The sequence below is a fragment of the Callithrix jacchus genome, chromosome 6 (genome assembly GCF_049354715.1).
Source record: "Callithrix jacchus isolate 240 chromosome 6, calJac240_pri, whole genome shotgun sequence".
Taxonomy (NCBI): Eukaryota; Metazoa; Chordata; class Mammalia; order Primates; family Cebidae; genus Callithrix; species Callithrix jacchus.
The window spans coordinates 34,744,625-34,759,946 of NC_133507.1; positions in this window are offsets into that span (position 1 = coordinate 34,744,625).

Genomic DNA, 15,322 nt, shown 5'->3' on the forward strand with positions numbered 1-15,322 from the left:
ACCTGGGAGAGCCAGAGCTCCTCAATAAGGACGGCTTTTGTACTAAGAGTCCTGTGAAGAAGGCTGAAGTTGGGCTCTGGAAGTGTGAATGGGCCTAGAGCAGCCACTGGGGGAAGGCAATGGTGGCTCAGCTAAGATGGAGCATAGTTGTCATGATGCTGGGCTGGAGGAAACCAGGGGCCCTGCCCGGACTGGGTGTCTGCTAGAGCCTATGTGTGTTCAGGCTGAGGAGAGCTGGCTGTGTGCATGTGTACGTGTATATGTCAGAGGGGTTGTCAGCACACACAAACTATGGCCTGCCAAAGAGGTTGAGTGAGGCAGAAGAGCACTGTCAGTCACTGCTCCCAGCTTAGCCTGAGTGTAAGTGTGAGGCAACAACAGAAGATGATGTTGAAATGTAAGTTCCAAGAAGATGAAGATTTCATCTGTTTTGTTCACTATGGATGTATTCAAAACTCCTTGCATATATTAGACACCCCATAAGTGTTAAGTAAATGAAGAAAAGAAGGAAGGAATGATAGATACTAGGAAATGGACAGCAGGGTGGAGTACGGTGTAAGCCTCAAATGTAAGTTGTTAGAACTGATGTTACCTGACCTCAAGACTTCTTAGAAAGCTGAAGTATTAGATACAGTGTGGTATTGGGATAAGGACAGATGAAAAGATCGGTGGGGCATACAAAGGCCAGAGACCCATGTCAATAGAGTCAATTGATTTTCAACAGATTCATGAAAGCAAGTCAATAAGTAAAATCTTTTAAACAATTGGTGCTATAACAACTGAATATAAGAAAGAGAAAAAACATTTCCACCTTCATCCCCATAACATATACAAAAATCAAGAGGGGTCATAGGCCTAAACATAAAAGCTAAAACTATAAAGATTTTAGAAGAAAGCAAGAGAAGATATCTTGGTGGCTTGGGATAAGCAAAGATTTTTTAAGTAGTCTTAGAAATTGACAACCATGAAAGAAAAAAGACGATTAATTGGCCTTCACAGAAATGATACCATTAGGAAAATGAAATGACAAGCCTAAGAGGTAAAATATTCACAAAACATATCTCTGACAAGGAATTCAAGAATATATAAGGAACTCGAACAATTCTGTAAGATAACAGCTGTCACATTAAAAATGGCAAAATATTTGAACAGACACTCTACAAATGAAGATATATGAATGATCAATAAACACATGGAAAGTTTCTCAACTTCATTAGTCATCAGGGAAATTTAAAATAAAACCTCAAGGTAGCACAGTTTAAAGCACTAGAATGTCTAAAACCAAAAAGACTGACAGCACTAAATGTTGGCAAGAACCATAAGGGTTCTGGCTACTCCACGTTCTTGCCAACATTTAGTGCTGTCAGTCTTTTCCCTCATGGGAATCTGAAATGATATGATTTATAAGAAAATCCTACAGTGTAAGACAATGGCTTACACTTTATATCATTTAAACATGCACCCACTCTTTGGCCTTGTCACCTCATTCCTGCATGTTCATCTAAGAGAAATAAGAATTTGTGTCCATACAAAGATGAGTAGATAAATGTAATAGCCAAAACATGGAAAAAACATGTCCATTAAAGGAAGGTAGAAAAATTACAGTATATTCACACAGACTTCTCAGAAACAAAGAGAAACAAGTTACTGACACACTGACATAGATGAATCTCACAGACTGATGGTCAAAAGAAGCATATGAAGCTCAAGAACAGGCAAAACTAATAATTGGAACAGTGATTGCCTTGTGAGATTGGGGGATTAAGTACAGAGGGACAGGAGAAAACTTTCTATAAAGAATGTAATGTTCTAAATTGTGAGGGGTGTGGGTTACACAGGTATATGTCTGTGTCAAAATTTTAAGGCTAAGGTTTGCACATATATATCCATTTTACATAAAGTAAAAAAAAACTGTAATAATAATTAACACATTGAGTGAAGAGATGGGAGTGGGAGAGGGTATAGATGAAATAAGAAAGGCAAAATGTTAATTGATGAAGATGAGTGATGAATACATAAGGATTTATTATACAATTTTGTTTAATTTCTCAGTGATAGGGTTGAGATGTGAGTTCCCTCGAAATCTCATGTTGAAATGTATCCCCAGTGTTGAAGGTGGGGCCTGGTGGGAGGTGTTTGTGTCATGGGGGCAGATTCCTCATGAATAGCTTGTTGCCCTCCTTGCGGTAATGAGTGAGTTCCTGCTCTGAGTTCTTGCAAGCTCTGGTTGTTTAAAAGAGCCCAGGACCTCCCCGTACCCTGACTCTTGCTCTTGCTCTTGCCATGTGATGTGCTTGCTCCTGCTTTGCCTTCTGCCATGATTGGAAGGTTTCTGAGGCTTCACCAGAAGCTTAGCAGATGCTGGCACCATACCTCCTGTAAAGCCTATAGAACCATGAGAAAAATCAACCTCTTTTATTTATAAATTACCAGTCTCAGGTATTCCTTTACAGCAAAACAAAAACAGGCGAAAACACTGATATTGTTTGGATCTGTGTCCCCACCCAAATCTCATGTCCAACTGTAATCCCCACTGTTGGAGGTGGGGCCTGGTGGGAGGTGATCGGGTCACTGGAGTGGAGTTCTCATGAAGGGTTTAGCACCTTCCCAATTGGCACTGTACAGTGAGTGAGTTCTCATGAGATCTTGTTGTTTAAAAATATGTGGCACCTCCCAGCTCTCCTGCCATGTAAGAGACCTGCTCCCACTTTGCCTTCCACCATTAGTAAAAGCTCCTTGAGGCCTCCCCAGAAGCAGATGCTGCTATGCTTCCTATATGGTGTCTGGAACACTGAGCCAATTAAATCTCTTTATAAATTGCTCAGCCTCAAGTATTTCTTTGCAGTAGTGTGAGATGGACTAATACACACACTTAATGTGAAGATTTTCATTAAAAAATTTAACTGTCATCTGGAACTAGCCCTTTTTTGGATCTAACTGTGTAGTAGAAAGTAGATCAGAGCACAGCACTCAGGACAGAGGACACCATCTCGATTTATTTAAGCAGCTAGAAACATCTTTTACACATCTCCTCAAAAAGTACATAACATGCACAGCAGGTTGAAAATCACAAGCCCGAGCCAAAAAGGAAAGAAGGCAGAGAAGCTTTGAGAGAACAAGGTTCTGAGCTCAGGGGATGTTCTTTCCTAACTCTGGGCACTTGAGTGGGAGAGGAGGTGTGGAGTGGACAGTAAGCATGGCCCAGGTGTGGGTACGAACAGGTAGGCAATGGGATGAAATTTGGAGCCAGAGCACCAGGTGGGATCTTATTAAAAAGTAATCCAGTGAATGGGGTTGAGAACATCCTTTACCTACTTGCTCCCATTCCAATTCCCTAGAAATGCCATTAATAGAAAATGAATTTGGTAATGCTAGAAAACAAGAGGGGCACTTTCTGTGGATCAAAAATGATGAGGAATGCATGACAAACAAGAGATAGATGGAATAGCGCAGAAGGAAGAAGCCACTTCCTAAAACATGAACGAAGAAAAATGTATAGAAAAGGTGGCCCAGAACCCATGGGCTGCCAGCACAGAGATGGGTGTGTGCTGGGTGACGGGTGCCTACAGCACACATGAGGGGGTTCTGCCACTGAAAGGCCATTTTCACCTACTTCTCTTCTCTCTCACGCCAACCGGAATCCTTAGAGCTTTCATCTTGGGGCAGGAGCCAGGGGTGGACCTGCCCAGAATCAAGCTGTCATCCTGAGGTGCCACCTCTGCTGCTGACATAGCCTGCCCTTCCTGCGCACGGGACAGCACACAGAAGTGCTTTGAAGACAGGCTGGCAAGGAGCCTCACAGTCACAGGTGAGCACATGGCTAAGGCCCTCCGAACACACACACACACACACACACACACACACACACACACACTACAGGGGGAAGTAGGACAAAGAAAATATGACCAATCCAACAAAATCCAGGAGTAGAAAAAGTGATGACTTTTCTACACTATTACCAATAATACACAATTAGAAAATGAAATAGAAAAAAACTCAATTATAGCAGCAACAATATCTATAAAAAGAGCTGAAATAAACTTCACATGAAACTCACAATGCTTAATAAGAAGCCTATAAAACATTTCTAAAAAGCATAAAAGAAGACCCAAATAAATGGACATATGGCACATTCTTGGATGGAAAAATTCACTATTTTAAAGATGTTGAATCTACCCAACTTGGCCTATAAATTTAATGCTATCTCAATCAAAATTCTAAAAAAGCTTTGATCAACTGAAGAAAATATTTATGGAATTGATCTGGAAAATATAATGCTCAAGAATTATTGAATACAGACAAAAAGGAATGACTGGATTAGACAAATAGTTCAACAAAACAGAACATTTCAAAAATAAAAATATGGACATTCAGTTTATAACAAATGTAGCATTTAAAATTAATGGGAAAAAATCTATACAACACAAAATTTGAGGACAATTGACTATTTTGGGGTTCATAACCTCAAAAGAGTTATAAAAAATAAAACCAAGAAGGATAAAAAACTCTCTAACAAAACTATTTTATTTATATTGTGCCCATGTGCACTCTAAAGCTATTAAATAAAATATATGCAAATATATTCATAGCATTGGAGAAGGTCTTCTTAAATAGATGCATTTCTTAAATTAAATAGATACATATCCTTAAATTGACATAAAGCCTCATAAAAAGCTATAGAGTAAAAGATTGATAAACTTTCCATATAAAGTATCATAAATAAAATTAAAAGATAAGACATAAAGTTTCACTTCTGGTCAAGATAAAAAGATAAGGATTGGATTTACTCTCCTACTTGAACAAACAGCACAAACCAGACGGACAAGGGTGTTTGTCTAGCAGACCTCAGGAATCACGGCATGACTGGGGTTGCTTGGGCTTACTTCCCGGACAGGCATTTTCAGGCCACAGCTTAAGAAGGGGAAAGCCAGGGAAAGCCCAGTGGCCTTCCTGAGTTAAGGAGACAGGGTCAAAATTACAGGGAGTCCAAGGAGGTGAGAAGTAGCAGGGCAGAGCACCAAAATGGATATGAGACTCCACAGAGAGAGAGAGCAACCTCTACAACCCTCCAGAAAAGTCCCCTGAGTATTTAACTGCGCATTTATCAGCATATGCGTTTAAGAAAAATATCCGAGCAGCAGAGGACAATACTCTGTGTTTTCCCTTTAAACTCTTGGTCTAGTAAATCCAGTGTCTGCGCTTTAGGGGTTTTGCCTATCAATTTACCTTATTTAAAATTTTCCCGTTTCTTTGCATGCTCTGTGATTCTTTTGTTCTTCAAAATCAGGCATTTTGTTATTGTAATGTGGCAATTACGGCAATTAGATTTTCCCTTTTTCCAGGTGTCTTAGTCGCTGGGTCTGCCACCACAAAATATCATAGACTGAGTTCCTTAAACAGCAGGAATTTATTTCAGTTCTGGAAGCTAGGAAGTCCAAGTTCGAGGTACTAGAAGGATCAGAGTCTAGGGAGGGGTCTGTTTCCTCGGGTTGCAGACAGCAGCTTTTTTGCTGTGTCCTCCCACGGCCTTTACTTGGTGAATGCTCATTGAGCAGTGTCTCTCTCTTGTTCTCTTTTTCTGAGGCCACTAATCCCATATGAAGTCATGACCTTATCTAAACCTAGTCACCTTCCAGAGGTCCCATCTCCCAACAACATAACACTGTGGGTAGGGCTTTAACATGTGAATTTTGGCGGCTGCAAACATTCAGTTCATGACCCCAGGATTTGCTAGATTTTTAGAAATCGTTGAAGGCTGTAGTGGTTTGTTTTGAAACTGTTCTAAACTACTTATGCAAAGACTATTTCTTGTTATGCATGCTTACTGAAATCTCCACTTCTTTAGCTTATGTTCAGTTAATGTTTTTACAGAGATTTCCTTGGATAACAGAAGCCGAAACACACACACACACACACACACACACGAAAACTATCTCTCCCAGACTTTGCCTCCCAGACTGCACACTGGCTCTGTGCTGGGTCAATTCTTCACCAATTAGCTCAGCTTCCTTCCTAGCGATTAGCCTAAGGTGAAGGCTGAAGGCTTCTCAGCATTTTCTGACCATGCATTTTTGCTGTGGCATACATGTGGCTTTCTAAATTAGCCCACATATGCAGCTACTTTTGAATGTCCTAAGTTCCCAAAAAAGTATCACCTCAGCTTATTCTTCATGCCTTAGATGGTCTACTGTATATCTCTACCCAGAATCTCTTGCCCCAGGCATCTGTGTTTTGTTGTCCCCTGGTATCTTTTTAAGTAGTGCCTGCCACTTTCCCCATCTGTGTTCCTAGTTAAATGAGACAGAGATGAATGAATCAGTCCTTCAAGTATCTGCCATCAAGGTTTGAACAGATGTACATAATAATTGGCAAATAAGGTCTGCTCTGTTCCCTCCACTTCAAGGGGAACTGGAAACCTAGTGGCTGCTGCTGCTGGGGAGATAGTGAGACAAGGGACAGTGAAGACACCACACACATTTTTTTTTTGGCATTTTGGACATAGCTTTTTCCTGATTGGGAGTTTGCCTGGGTGCTCTAAGCCCTGATTGTTTTTAAGAGCTCTTATGATGTTGGTTCTAACAGCTTCTGGTTGTTTTGTTGATTTTTTTTTTTCAGGGAATGAGAGCTTGGAGATCCCTAGGGTGCCATTTTGCTCATGTCCCTATGCTAAAGTCTTTTATTAAGTCTAATAGCTTTAAATGTATTCCTTAGACATGTGAATATAAACCTCTGTTTATAGTATGACTATGTATTTGATTACATTGCTTTTTAAATGTTAAATAAACTGTGCATACTTGACAAAGATATCACTGGTTCAGGTTTATAATACTTTTCATATATCCATTGATGGAGTTTATGAATGTCTTATCGAATTGTTTTGCATCTATATTCTTCAGTGATATTAATATTTATTTTTTTCTTATAACTTTTTAATTTGGTTTTAGTATCAGTATATGTTGGCCTCATACAATACTTTGAAACATATTGCTTATTCTCTTTTTTGGAAGGTATTGTAATATACTGATAATAATTCTTTTTTGTGTGTTTGGTAGAATTCACCAGTGAAGCTACCTGGGCCTGGCCTTTCCTTTGTGAGAAGTTTTGAAATTATTAACTTTATTTCCTGTAGTTATATTCAGACTTTCTATTTCTTCTTGAGTCAGTTTTTAAAGTTTATTTTTATAAATTTGTCTATTTTATCTAGGTTGTTTAATATTTGACATATGGTTCTTTGCAGTATTCCCTTATAATCCTTTTTTATTCCTATAAAGTCAGTAGTCATGTTTCCTCTTTCTTTCCTGGTATTAGTAACTGAATCTTCTTTTTTTCCCCTACTTTTTCTTTTTAGCTCTTTTCCTTTTTACTAGGTAAAGTTTTGTCATATTGGTTAATCTTTTAAAAAAAAACACAACTTTTGTGTTCATTGAGTTTCTTTACTGTTTTCCTGTTCTCTGTTTCATTTATTAGATCCTTATTCTTCATTTTTAATTCCCCTCATTTAGCTTGCTTTTGTTTGTTTCCTTTTATAGTTTTCTGAGATAGATAATTAGGTTATTGACTGGAGGCACTATTTTATTTTTCAATGTAGGTATTTACAACTGAAAATTTCACTTTAACACTGCTTTTTAGCTGCATCTAGTAGAATTTGGCATGTTGTATTTTTGTTTTCATTCATCTCAAAGCATTTTCTAATTTTCTTAGAGGTTTCTTTCTTGGTCCCATTAGCTATTAAAGAGTATATTGCTTAGTTTCTACAAATGTCCTTCTTTATTTATTTCTAATTTGTTCTGCTCTGGTCAGAGAGCACATTTATATGCTTTCAATGTTTTTTCAAATGTATAGGGAACTTGTTTTATTTCCTAATATACAGTCCATTCTGAGAGCATTCCATGTGGACTTGAGAAATATGGGTATTTTATTATTGTTGGGTGGAGTTTTCTATACATGTCTGCCAAGTCTAGTTGGTTTAGAGTGTTGCTCAAATCTTTCCCTTTATCTTCTGTACAGTTTTGGATTTAAAATGGGATATCAATATCACCACCTATTGTTGAATTGTGTACTTCTTTTTAAAATTTGGTCAGTCTTTATTTCATGGGCTTGGGGGCTTTGTTTTTAGGTGTATATATGTTTATATATGTTATTTACTCTTGTTGATTGACCTTTTTTGTCATTATAAAAGATCCTTCTTTGTTTTTAGTAACAATTTTTGTTTAAAGAGTATTTTATTTATTAGTGTTCACCACTCCATCTCTCTTTTGTTTAGCATTTACATAGTATATCATTATCACTCTTTTCCTTTCAATCTATTGTGTCTTTAAGTCTAAACTGTGTTTCTTATAGACATGTTATTAGATCACAGTTTTTAATCCATATTGTCAATCTCTTCTTTTTAATCGTGTGTTTAATCCATTTTCAGTGTAAAGTTATTACTGATAACTAAGGTAAATAGCAATTTTATTATTTGTTTCTATATGTCATAGCTTTTCCTTTCTTTATTCACTTATTGCTATTTCTTTTGTGATGTTATGTGGTGGACCTTCTTTTTTTAATATACTTTTGAGGTTTTTAAAAAGTACTTTCCCTATGCATTCCAATCAACATCTTAACTTAAAACTATATATATTTAAAGTTATATATATAATCAATAACAAATTAAATTCACAATTTGGATACGAATTTAAAATAATATATTTAATCAATATAGACTTTGCTATTATGCTTTTATTTCTTCCTCATTACTTTGTGCTATGATGCTTATACAAATTACATCTTTATACATTATATGCCCATAAACATTTTTACACTGCCTTCTTTATGCAGTTGTCTTTTAAATCAGAAAAAAGAGACTTTAAAAATTATACAATTATTTTCTTTATATTTGCCTATGTAGGTACCTTTAATGGTGCTCTTTATTTCTGTATGTAGGTTTGAGTTACTATCAGGTGTCCTTTCATTTAAATCCCAAGGACTTCCATTAGTAGCTCTTGTGGGGCACTTCTAACAGCAATAAGTTTGTTGGCTTATATTTAATCTAGGAATATCTCAACTTTTCCTTAACTTTTTCAGGATAATATTTCAGATTTAGGATTCTTGGTTAACATTCATTTTCTTCCATCACTTTGAATATGTTATATCACTGACCTCTGGCTTACATTATTTTTGCTGAAAATATCAGCCGTTAATCTTATTTAAAGTTCTGTGTTTGTGATGAGCTGCTTTTCTCTTGCTACTTTCAAGATGAAATCTTTGTCTTTGTTTCTTGACAGTTGGATTTTGATATGGCTAGCTGTGAAAGTTTAATTTTATCCTAGTTGGGAGTTTATTGAACTTCTTGAATATGTGGATGGATGTTTACCATAACTTTGTGTAGTTTCAATCCATTATTTCATTAAATTTTTTTCTTCCCTTTTCCTTCTCTTCTTTTCTTCTGTGATTCTCATTTTATATTTCTCGATGTGCTTGCTAATGTCTGACAGGTCTCTGAGGCCCTATTAATTTGTCTTCATTATTATTTTTTTCTGTCATTTCTACTAAATCTCAATGGATCTGTCTTAAAATTCACTATGTTTTTTTAGCTCAAATTCACGGTTGAGCAACTCCAGTAAATTTTTCCATCCAATTGATGTACTTTTTAACTCAAAAATTCATATTTGGTTCTTTAAAAAAATATAACTTTTGTGTACTGATATTCTCATTTGTTGGGAAATTGGTATCACAGTCTGTTTAAATATATTTATACTTTTTTTAAAGTTCCTTAAATATATTTAAAACAGCTGATTTAATGTCTCTCTAGTAAGTCTACATCCTTAAGGATATTTTCCATTCACTGTTTTTTCCTGCTCTTGTTTCTCTGTATATGTTGCAATTTGTTTTTGAAAACTGGATATTTAAAAACAATCATTTGGCAGTTCTAGAATTCAGATTCCTCTATTGCTCAGGCTTTGATGTTGTTGTTTTTATTGTTGCTGTTTGTTTAGTGACTTTATCGAACTGATTTTGTAAGGTTTGTATTCTCTGTCATTTGTGGCCATTTGAGTCTCTACCCGTAAGGAAGAGTTTTCAGAGAACTTCCAGAAAGATCAAATTATGACTATTTTTTGAGAATGTTGCTTTTGGGGAAGCTCTGAACTTATTTTTTCCCCTCCAATGGCTTAGAGGTTGCTGATTTTTTTCCCCATGATTGTAGAGCTGTTATTTAGAAGGCAATTGCAGAGCTAGAGACAGAGTATTTGGAATATAAGAAGTTAAAATGCCATAAAACTTAATGTTCTTACTGAGTTTAAATATTTCCTTGAATAAACAGTCCCTGGATTTTTGCAAGCTTTTGGATGATTTTCAGAGTTCTTAAAATATTGATATTTACCTTATTTTTGGCCAGTGTTCTCATTTCTTTTATTTAGAATCACATTTTGTGGAGTACCTTTGATGTCACTTCAAATGATTTTTAACGAAGATGAGTAAGCAATGTCAAATATTATTAATTACCTTTTCAACAAGTGGTGCTTAAGCAATTGATATATGTAAGCAAAATAAATAAATAATAAAGAAACATACAAACCTCAATCTAAACTATATCACACCTTACACAAAAGTAAATTCAAATTGAATTTTGAAATTTACACTGGACAGTATTCTCCACAAAAACAAACAGGAGAATATTGTATTTATGTATGTATAATAGATACATAAGATATATACATACATATATACTTTTCCATACACATACAGATGTACAAAGCCAGTGATAAATTCCAGTTTGAATCTGAAGGTTCAAGAAACAGAAGAATCAATGGTGTAAGTTCCACTCTGAGTTGAAGTCTGAGGGCAGGAGAAGACTGATGTCTCAGCTCAAAGAAAGTCAGAGAAAGAGAATCTTTCCTTCTTCTACGTTTTTGTTCTATTCAAGTCTCTAGTGGATTGAATTAGATTCACACACATTAGGGAGGGCACCCTGATTTACTCAGGCTACAGATTCAAATGTTGATTTCACACAAAAACACTCCCACAGACATATGCAGAATAATGTTTAATCAAATATCTGGACACTCCATAGTCCATTCAATTTGTCACATAAATATGACCATCACATAATTAAACATAAAACACATTTTTTTTGGTAAAAGAATAGTAAATATTTAACATCTAGGTCTAGACAAAGAGTTTGTAGACTTGATATCATAACCCAATCCATACAGAGAAAATAGGTATATTTGTCACATTAAAATTATAAACTTTCAGTGTTTGAAACATATTTAAAAAGTATAAAAATCAAAATAAAGAGTGGGAGAAGACATTTTTCAAAGCATATACTCAGTAATTAACTGGTATCTAGAATATATTAAAAATTACACTCAAAACTCAAAATGTAACAAAAGAGGCAATCAAATTAGATAATCGGTAAAATATATTAACTAACATTTCACCAAATAGGGTATACAGATAACAGATAAGCACATGAAAAAGTGTTCAACATCATTTAGTGATCAGCAATTCAAGTTAAAAATCACAAGATATAACTGAATAACTATCAGCATAGCCAAAGTAAAAAATAGCAGCAACAAGAAATACTGGTGAGAAAATAAAAGATCTGGGTTACTCATATATTTGCTGCTTGGAATATAAAATTGTACAGCTACTCTAGAAAAAGTTTAGAGTTTTTTAAATTTCAACTAAACTTGCAGTTACCATATCACTCTACAATTGCCCTTTTGGATATTTTCTAGATAAATGAAAATTTATATTCACAAAAAAACTGAATATGAATGTTTATAGCAGCTTTATTTATAATAGGCAAAACATTGATATCAGTACAGAAGCGTCTCAGCAGGTAAATGTTCAAAAAATCATGGAACACACATACCATATAATAAAAGCATTAAAAGAAATTAAACAATTGATTTACACTAAGATTTAGATGAATCTTCAGGAAGTTATGCCAAGTGAAATGAGCTAATCCAAAGAGTTAAATATCGTATGATTCTATTTATATAACTTTTGAAATGACAACATTTTTTGAAATAGACAACAGGTTATTGGTTGACTGGGATTAGCTGTGGGGTAACTATGGTTATAAAAAGGAAACATGAAGGATCTTTGTGATAGGAAAACTGCTCAGTATCTGATTCTGGGTGTGCATGCTATAAATACATGATAAAATTGTATTTTGTTGAGGATTTTTGTATCTATGTTTATCAAGGATACTGGCCCAAGGTTTTCTTTTTTTGTTGTGTCTCTGCCAAGTTTTGGTATCAGGGTGATGCTGGCCTTATAGAATGAGTTAGGGAAGAATTTCTTCTTCTCAATTTTTTGGACTAGTTTCAGTAGGAATAATACCAGCGTTTCTTCATATACCTGGTAAAATTTAGTAGTGATACTATCTGGTCCTAGGCCTTTTCTTGTTGGTAGGCTTTTCATTACAGAATTAATTCCAGAACTCATTTTTGGTCTGTTCAGGGATTCAATTTCTTCCTGGTTCAATCTTGAGAGCTTGTATATTTTTTAGAAAACTTTTAATTTCACCTAGGTTTTCTAGATTGTGTGCATGGAAGTATTCATATTATCTAGCTAAACTAAGCTTCAACAGTGAAAGATAAATAACATCCTTTACAAATAAGCAATTGCTGAGAGATTCCATCACCATGAGGCCGGCCTTAGAAGAGCTCCTGAAAGGATACAAAATCAACTTACAAAAATCTCAAGCATTCCTATATTCCACTAACAGATTTAAAGAGAGCAAAATCAAGAAAGAACTGCCTTTCAAAATTGCTACAAAGAGAATAAAATACCTAGGAATACAACTAACAAAGGTTGTAGAGGACCTCTTCAAAGAGAACTACAGAGCATTGCTCAAGGAAATAAGAGAGGATAAAAACAGATGGAAAAACATTCCATGCTCATGGTTAGGAAGAACCAATATTGTGAAAATGGCCATACTTCCCAAAGTAATTGATAGAGTCAAGGCTATCCCCATCAAGCTACCCATGCCCCTCTTCACAGAACTGGAAATGACCACCTTAAACTTCATGTGGAGCCAAAAGAGAGCCCACATAGCCAAGTCAATTCTAAGCAAAAAAACAAAGCTGGAGGCATCACGCTACCTGGCTTCAAACTATACTACAAGGCTACAGTGATCAAAACATCATGGTACTGGTACCAAAACAGAGATGTAGACCAGTGGAACAGAACCCAGAAGCCTCAGAAGCAATGCCACACATCTACAACCATCTGATCTTTGACAAACCTGACAAAAACAAGCAATGTGGAAAGGATTCCCTGTTTAATATATACTGGGTATATATCCAAAAGACTATAAGTTTTTCTATTATAAAGACACAGGCACACATATGTTTATTGTGGCACTGTTTATAATAGCAAAGACTTGGAACCAGCCCAAATGCCCATCGATGATAGACTTGGCAGGGAAAATGTGGCACATATACACCATGGAATACTATGCAGCCATAAAAAGGATGAGATTGTGTTCTTTGTAGGGTCATGGATGAACCTAGAAACCATCATTCTCAGCAAACTGACACAAGAACAGAAAATCAAACACCGCATGTTCTCACTCATAGGTGGGTGTTGAACAATGAGAACACATGGACACAAGCAGCGGAGCATCACACACTGAGGTCTGTTGGGGGGATTAGGGAAGGCACAGTGGGGGTAGGGAGTTTGGGAGGGATAATATGGGGAGAAATGTCAGATATAGGTGATGGATATGGAGGTAGCAAACCACATTGCCATGGATATACCTGTGCAACAATCCTGCATGTTCTTCACATGTACACCAGAACCTAAAGTGCAATAAAATATATATATTAAAAAAAAAGAGCCCCTGAAAGAAGCCCTAAACATAGAAAGGAACAACCAATACCAGCCACTGCAAAAACATAACAAATGGTAAAAAGCATTGACACAATGAAGAAACTGCGTCAACTAATGACCAAACAACCAGCTAGCACCAAATGGAAGGATCAAATTCACACATAACAATATTAACCTTAAATGTAAATGGGCTAAATGTCCAAATCCAAAGACATGGACTGGCAAATTGGATAAAAAGTAAAATCCCATCAGTGTGCTGTATTCAGGAAAACAATCTCGTGTGCAAGGACACCCATAGGCTCAAAATGAAGGAATGGAGGAAGATTTACCAAGCAAATGTAGAGCAAAAAAATGCAGGAGTTACAATCCTAGTCTCCGATAAAATAGACTTTAAACCAACAAAGATCAAAAGAGACAAAGAAGGGCATTACGTAATGGTAGAAGAATCAATGCAACAAGAAGAGCTAATGTTCCTAAATATGTACACACCCAACGCAGGAGCACCCAGATACATAAAGGACATTCTTAATGACCTACAAAGAGCCTTAGATTCCCACACAATAAAAGTAGGAGACTTTAACACTCCATTGTCAATATTAGAAAGATCAATGAGACAGAAAATTAGCAAGTATATTCAGGACTTGACCTCAGACCTGGAACAAGCAAACCTAATAGACATTTACAGAACTCGCCATGCTAAATCCACAGAATATACATTTTTCTCAGCACCACATCACACCTACTCTAAAATTGACCACATAATTGGAAGAAAATCACTCCTCAGCAAATGCAAAAGAACGAAAATCATAACGAACAGTCTCTCAGATCACAGTGCAATCAAATTAGAACTCAGTATTCAGAAACTAACTCAGAACCACACAACTTCATGAAAACCAAACACCTGGCTCTTGAATGTTGACTGGATAAACAATGAAATGAAGGCAGAAATAAAGATGTTCTTCAAAGCCAATGAGAACAAAGACACAATGTACCAGAATCTCTGGGACACATTTAAAGCAGGGTCTAGAGGGAAACTTATAGCAATAAGTGCCCACATGAGAAGTGAGAAAAGATCTAAAATCAACACCCTATTATCAAAATTAAAAGAGCGAGAGGAGCAAGATAAAAAAAAAACTAAAAAACTAGCAGAAGGCAATAAATAACTAAGATCAGAGCAGAAATGAAGGAGATAGAGACACAAAAACCCTTAAAAAAATCAATAAATCCAGGAGATTTTTTTTCAAAAGATCAACAAAATAGACAGACCACTAGCCAGAGTAATAAAAAAGAAAAGAGAGAAGATCAAATAGATGCAATAGAAAACGATAAAGGGGATATCACCACAGATTCCACAGAAATACAAACTATCATCAGAGATTACTACAAACAACTCTATGCACATGAACCAGTAAACCCGGAAGAAGTGGATAAATTTCTAGATGCTTGCATCCTCCCAAGCCTAAACAAGGTAGAAGTCGAAACCCTGAATAGAACA